Raw genomic sequence first — 6,844 nt, forward strand, 5'->3', positions numbered from 1 at the left:
GGAAAACGAGGATGAAATCCTCCTCCCCCGTGTAAAGTCCCCAGAGAACTCCTCCCGAAATAACATTTTTCTGGGTTGGGCATGACGTCATACTTCTCCAGCCTAGAAATTAATCTTATGATACTTCCGCGTCACACAGAGAAATAATGTTTTGGGGGAAGGGGGATATGTAAAGTAGAGTCCTGCGCGGGTCGGAATTTGTCGACACGAATCCGACCGGCCACCCGCAGCGAGATGGAACTGCCGCTATATACCTATAGTGAGACGAGGTAGGTATATGCATGGTTTTGCCGAACGAATGTGGTGTTTGTACGAGGTGTGTTCAAGTCAAACCGGGACTTTCTGTTTCCTGAGTGTACAAATGGCTCGCGCTACTTCTTTTTCGTCATTTTCACACGCGACAGGCCTCCGCATTCGCCACGTGTTGGTCCAAAGTTTGTGCAAAACAGAAGACACGTGCTGGACAAGATGGCCGGCAACGAGGTGAGCGCGCACATCGAACAGCGAATTGTCATGAAGTTTCTCGTGTATGAAGGCGTAAAGGCATCTGAAATTCATGGAAGACTTCAGGCTCAGTATGGCCACGATACACTTAGCCGCAGCAAAGCGTTTGAGTGGTGCAAACGGTTCCGAGACGGCCGTACATCAGTGCAGGACGATCCCGGTCGGGGCGGCTCAGAGCCCAGTGTCAGAGTTCCTATGAGAACATCCAACTTGTGGAGCTCCTGATCGTCAAGGACCGACGGATAACATGTTTCGAACTAGCTCGAAAGACGGACCTTTCTGTGGGAACGTTGAACACTATCATTCATGAACACCTCCAGTTTCGGAAAGTTAGTGTCCGTTGGGTTCGGAGGCAGCTCTCCGTGATTGACCGGCAGAGAAGATCGGAAATCTCCCAAGAGCTAAGGTACCGTTACGACACTGAAGGACAGCCGTTCCTTGATCGGATCATCACGTGTGATGAAACGTGGGTGCACCATTTCACTCCTGAGTCTAAACGCTTATTAAAAAAGGGGTAGCATCCGGGCTAGCCAGCTCCCAAGAAGTTCTGAAGTAACCTGTCTGCGGGTAAGGTCATGGCGACGGTTTTCTGGGACAAGGCTGGCGTTGTTCATGTTGATTTTCTTCCCAGTGGTACCACCATCAATAGTTCATATTACTGCCAGGTTCTCAGTGATGTGCATAAGGCGCTGAAGCAAAATAAGGGCCGAGCCTCATCACCAAAGTTGTCCTCCTCCTACAGGACAATGCTCGCCCGAATACCGCGCACCTCACGACACGCACCTTACAGGAACTTGGCTGGGAGTTGCCGCCACATCCCCCTTACAGTCCAGACCTTGCCCCCAGCGATTTCCATCTCTTCATGCCACTGAAGGCGTTCCTTGGGGACTGCCACTTCAGCTGTGACGACGAGGTCAAGAATGCGGTCCGATCATGGCAGCTATACGTGCCTGTAAGGATTTCCACGCTGCTGGCATCCAAGCCCTCGTGAAACGCTGGGACAAGTGCATTAGTGCAGCTGGAGATTACGTTGAAAAATAGAACTAATTTTTCGCCTGTAAGTTCATTTTACTTTTGCGAAAAATGAAAAGTCCCGGTTTGACTTGACCACCCCTCGTATATACAGGGTGTTTCACCTAAAGTGATAAAAAAATTTAACTGGCGACGTACTCGCCGGAGGATTGTGGGACTTTCGGCAATTACCTTCTGGAGAATTTTGCCGCCATCATTAGGAAGGCTTTGGACAATATTTATTTGAGGGAAAATTTTTTTTTCAATGGAACTTTGAGAATTGCCAAGCGAACCTCACTTTTTTTTTTTTCACAGAAATATGAAGTCCTTCACGGATAACCGCAACAGGAATAGTCGAAAAAAATTAGTAAGAGTGCTGCTTTAACCCCGCCAGCTTTATTATCGCTAGAGGAGGAAGTGTCTCCGCCTCTTGTTTTACCTTTCTTGGCTTTACCTCTTGGCTTGGTAATTTTCAAAGTTTGATTGAAAAAAAAAAATTTTCCCTGAATTAAAGGAAATGTCCAAAGCCTTCCTAAATGGCGGCAAAAGATTCCAGAACGTAATTGCCGAAAGTCCCACAATCCTCCGCGGCGAGTACGTCGCCAGTTAGAATTTTGTATCACTTTAGGTGAAACACCCTGTATAAGTACGTAAGAAAGCGAAAGCTGAAACATGGGTCGTTGTTATCTGTATGCGAGCTAAGTCAAACGATCTATCTATGTTCAGTAACAATGAGTATTATAGCTTAAAATATGATCAGTACACAGATGACAACGGGGTTCGCCGGGCCGGACTGGTGCAATGACATGCAATAGCACGCGGAATTTGAAGAAATACGGAGAGGGGCATCGCCATGGCTCGCGAGCTAGAATGCGACTCCAGGTCTCGGTTTTGAAACTTGCTGTGGTTTTCAGAAATGTCTACCCCGGGTCCGACCCTCACCCGCACCAATGTGCGGGTCCCCTGCGGGTCAAATCAGACTTGTGCGTAACGCGTTACTAGTAATTGCGTTACTTGTAATCAATTACTTTTTGAGTAATTTTTCGAGTAATCAGTTACTTTAATGTCAAAGTAATTCTTCGAGTAATCAATTACTTTTCTGAGTAATCGATTACTCAGTAATTGATTACTTTTTCCGGCAGAGATTAGCTTATCTTTCAGATGTTCTGCCCAAAGTCAAGCCCCTGGTGCCATCAGCCTTTGTTGGGCTGTTCTACAATAGCAAGCGGAGGTCATTGTAATAACGTTCTGGAATTTCAGAGTCTCTCTCCCTAATCTCTTCCTACACCAGTGTGATGGTACCTGAAACTTTGGGGGTTTAGTGAGTCATGGGGAAGTTCCACGCAATGCTCTTCCACAATCGGGTCAACGTCTTCCCGGGCGTACAGATCTCCTTGTCCTACATGTTTTTTGTTTGTCTTGTTATTTCAGCTGTTCCGCTGTTGAACCTTTCTTTTTTTTTTTCCTCTGAGGCACACAAAGACTGGTATAATTTGCATGAATGCAGAGTAACGACCGAAGTAACGCGTTACTTTTCTACTCGTTACTCAATTACATTTGAAGTCTAGTAATTGGTAATGGTAATCAATTACTTTTTCCACAGAAGTAACGGTAACGGTAATCGATTACTTTTTTCGAGTAACGGGCACAAGTCTACGGGTCATGCAGGACTCTACACTCTTAGAAAAGAGGGTGGAGCAGTTACACCTTTTAGGAGGTAATAGTTGTCGCATATGTTGTGCCTAAAAGGTTTCAAAGTTCTAACTGCTACCTCACTCTCAAAACAGAACTTCTTCGAACGTTGACTTCTGATTCGATGAGCGAGGGGGGCGTACGCCTTTTTCTAGCAATTTGGATTGATGATAATTTCTTTTACCACCCTTTTACACGCTTTATCAGACGCTATGTCGACCTAGGTGGTAACTATAGAAGTTACCACCTTTTCACACCCTATTTCCTTAGAGTGTAATGTAAAATTAAAATACACGGGAAAGAGAGAGAGAGAGAGAGAGACGCAGATTGTAATGACATAAATTTGGTAGCCGGATTCGGAAGATACGACGTTTAGTCCGTATAGTAGAACTCAAGGATGCTCTGGAGAAACAAGAGACTGTCCGTTTGCATTAGTGTGATCGACTGAGTGTATAGGTCTAAATCCGTCCTGCAGATAGGCAGCAACGACAAATAATGTTGTTGATTGATTGATTGGTTGGTAAAAGAAAAAAAAGGGATACGTCCAATCTCCATATTATTATTTTTTATTCAAACCCAATTCATTCCACTGTTCCGACACCACCATTTTCTTAATGTGCCGCTGCAGCTCCTTGGCACTTTTTAGTTTTTAGCACATTCATCTGCAATCCGCATCCGTTGTGCAAGATTGTCGTCTGTCGTACGAGTGCCAAGTAGTCGACAGAAGTGTTATCTCGAAGGAGAAACAGGATTTAAAAGCACGCACCTTTCACTTTCGGAAGTAGCACTTACCGTGTCTACTTGACGTCTACTCCACGACACGCTGCTAAAGACGGAACTGTACAATGCTGATTCTTTCTGTTGCACCCTCAAAACATATCGAGGCACATATGTTAGTGACAACCATGCAAGCCCAAGTATGTATACCGTAAGTGATGTGTTCTATACGTCGCACATTGGCTGACTTTCAGATGAATGATAATAAAGAGTGCGAAATCTACTTTGAAAAATTGTTCGTGGCTGCTTCATGATTATAAGAGCACTATGAAACGGTATGCAAACAGCTGATCATTTGTTACACCCCGCGAGACAACGTAAGTGCTGCAGTCACAGAGGTATACATCCGAGAGTGGAGAATATAGTCCGCACATTGAGAGTGGGGCATAGGGAAAGATGGCGGACGCCGGACTGACGGGGAAGCCGCGGATCACATGTTTTGTTAACGCAAACATTTTACGCGTTTGCTTTAAAACCGATGTGCTCGAAGTAGGTCTTCTCCAACGAGTGCTTTCGCAACATGATCAGTGCACAAGCAACAGTTTGAACCAATCAAAGACGTCTCAAGATTTGCGGGGGAGGAGTTGACCTTGTGGAAGTCCGCACCCCCAAGGTCTCACAAATTGGCGCGCAACGTGGGGCCGACCCGTCTTGCCGCACGCCTGGGAGCACAGACAGCCAGTGCATTATTCCTTTCGCGTAGCACTTTCGGCCAGTGCTTTTCTGTTCGCTGCCGTGTGTCTTTTTAGTGGTGTTGTGTTGTCGTGTCGTGTGTAGCTGTACGAGTTAACTTGTCCCGAAGAGTAGGAGCGTTTGTACCTATCATAGTTCAAATTATGTGTGTTGAATTAATAGAACTTAGTAAGCTTAGAGCAACTCATTCCCCTTACGAAACAACCTATATAATACATACTCTATCTGTTACATATTATATTACGTTATATACAGTCAAACTCCTTTATAGCGAACACCTTTTTAACGAAAATACCACTACAGCAAATTTTTTGCGGTCCCGCTGGAGCCCTATAGGACCAATAATGGACATCCTTTTTAACAAAAATACCTTTACTGCAAAATTTTTTTGATGTCCCCTGAGTTTCGTTGTAAAGGAGTTTGACTGTAATACATTTTGTGACGTGAACTTCGCTACTTCCCGAGTTACACACTCTTAAGAACTTCACCGCATAGCTCGCTCCTAGCCAACCATTATCTTGAATGATATCGTTATCTGCCCTGATTTGTTGAAAACGGAAGGCGTACGCCTTTTTTGTGACAATTATGAACAGCATAAGTGTCACAAAAAAGGCGTACGCCCCCGTTTTCAACAAACCAGGGCAGATATAACGATATCATTCGGGATGATGGTTGGCTAGGAGCGTGCTATGCGGTGAAGTTCATTTTTAAGCGTGCATATTATCATACAGGGTGACTTTCAACGTTCCAGGACTAAGACAGCATTTTCCATTGGCAGCAGTGCTAAGACACGGTTTTCTGAATGCCGCTTCGGAGCGCCACACCGACGGCCTCGAATCATGCAGATATTTGCTCGAGCTGTTTACGAGTCCCTTATCGCGTGTATCTCTCCTTGGCCGAGTGACACTTCAGATTTTATCCTCGACACTAAGACATTAAATCCGCTACCAAAAATGGCAGTGGGTTGAGAAAACAACTTCATGCTTCGTGCCCCCAGGGGTAACTGTGGCGCTGTTGCTGTCACACCTGCAAACGAAGTATGGAAGAGACGTTGACGGGCCAACGTTGCATGTTTATAAGGCGGCAAGGAGAGGTACTCTTGGAAGGTGACATTGTGATTTCCTTAGGTAGCCTAGAAGGCAGCGGCGTAGTCAGAAAAATATTCCGGGAGGGGTTATAAGGGGACTTTATATATGGCAGACGAGGATTTCTTCCTCGTTTCCCTCTCTGAAATGCACTACCAAAGGTACCATGTCGAAGGGGGGGGGGGGGGGTTGAACACCCAGAACCGCCCTTCCCGGCTATACGTCAGCGCTAGAAGGTAATTTAAAAAACAGCACAAGATAACGGACAGTAATCCGTAGCCACCAGGAGCACCGCGACGCAGTCTATGATGCGTTATGGTACTCAGTAGTGATAGGTTAATCACGAGTAGCTAACTACTGTATTTATATTTATATTTATTACTAAATTATGACGCATAATGACGAGAGTAGTTAAAAATGAGACAAACCACATTGCAGCAGTCAAAAAATAGTTTTAACTACACTGCGAAGATGTAGTTGAACTACTCGTACTAAAGAAGTTGTTACTGCTCACCTCTGGTACTCACGCTATGCACGAGCAAGACACCTTCCATAAAGTTTGCACTGGGTTAGGCTTGAGGAATCGATTAAGGGTGCAATGCAGTTCATCGGGTGCCCCATTAATTTATCAATTGGAACAAACGAACATTCGCAATCGTAAGTAAACGAACGTACTCATGTGTAGTCCTCGTGCAAAATGCAAAATGTATTTTTAACTATAACATTTTAAGAACCTATTTTGTAAATAAAAAATGAGTGTCCCTACTAATGTACTAATGTGTTTTCTCTTTGCTTTATTTACGTTCATAATAGGGTCAACGAAACTACCCATAGGGTTTTGCACGTTGTACCAGTGGGTCAGTAGCATATCAAGTAAGCAGGAGCGCCGCCAGGATTTTTTCCGTGGGGGAGTGGGGGGGGGGGGAGCAGAATGTTTGGGGTGGTGGTGTCAACTGCGCCCGCAACTACATTGTCATGGCTGAGAAACCCAACGTTTCTGGAAGCCAGGGGGGCAACGCCCCCCCCTTGCTCCCCCATGACGGCGCCCACGCTAGTAAGTAATAAGGGTTAAGTAATAAGTA

Source organism: Ornithodoros turicata, chromosome 9 (genome assembly GCF_037126465.1).
Source record: "Ornithodoros turicata isolate Travis chromosome 9, ASM3712646v1, whole genome shotgun sequence".
Taxonomy (NCBI): Eukaryota; Metazoa; Arthropoda; class Arachnida; order Ixodida; family Argasidae; genus Ornithodoros; species Ornithodoros turicata.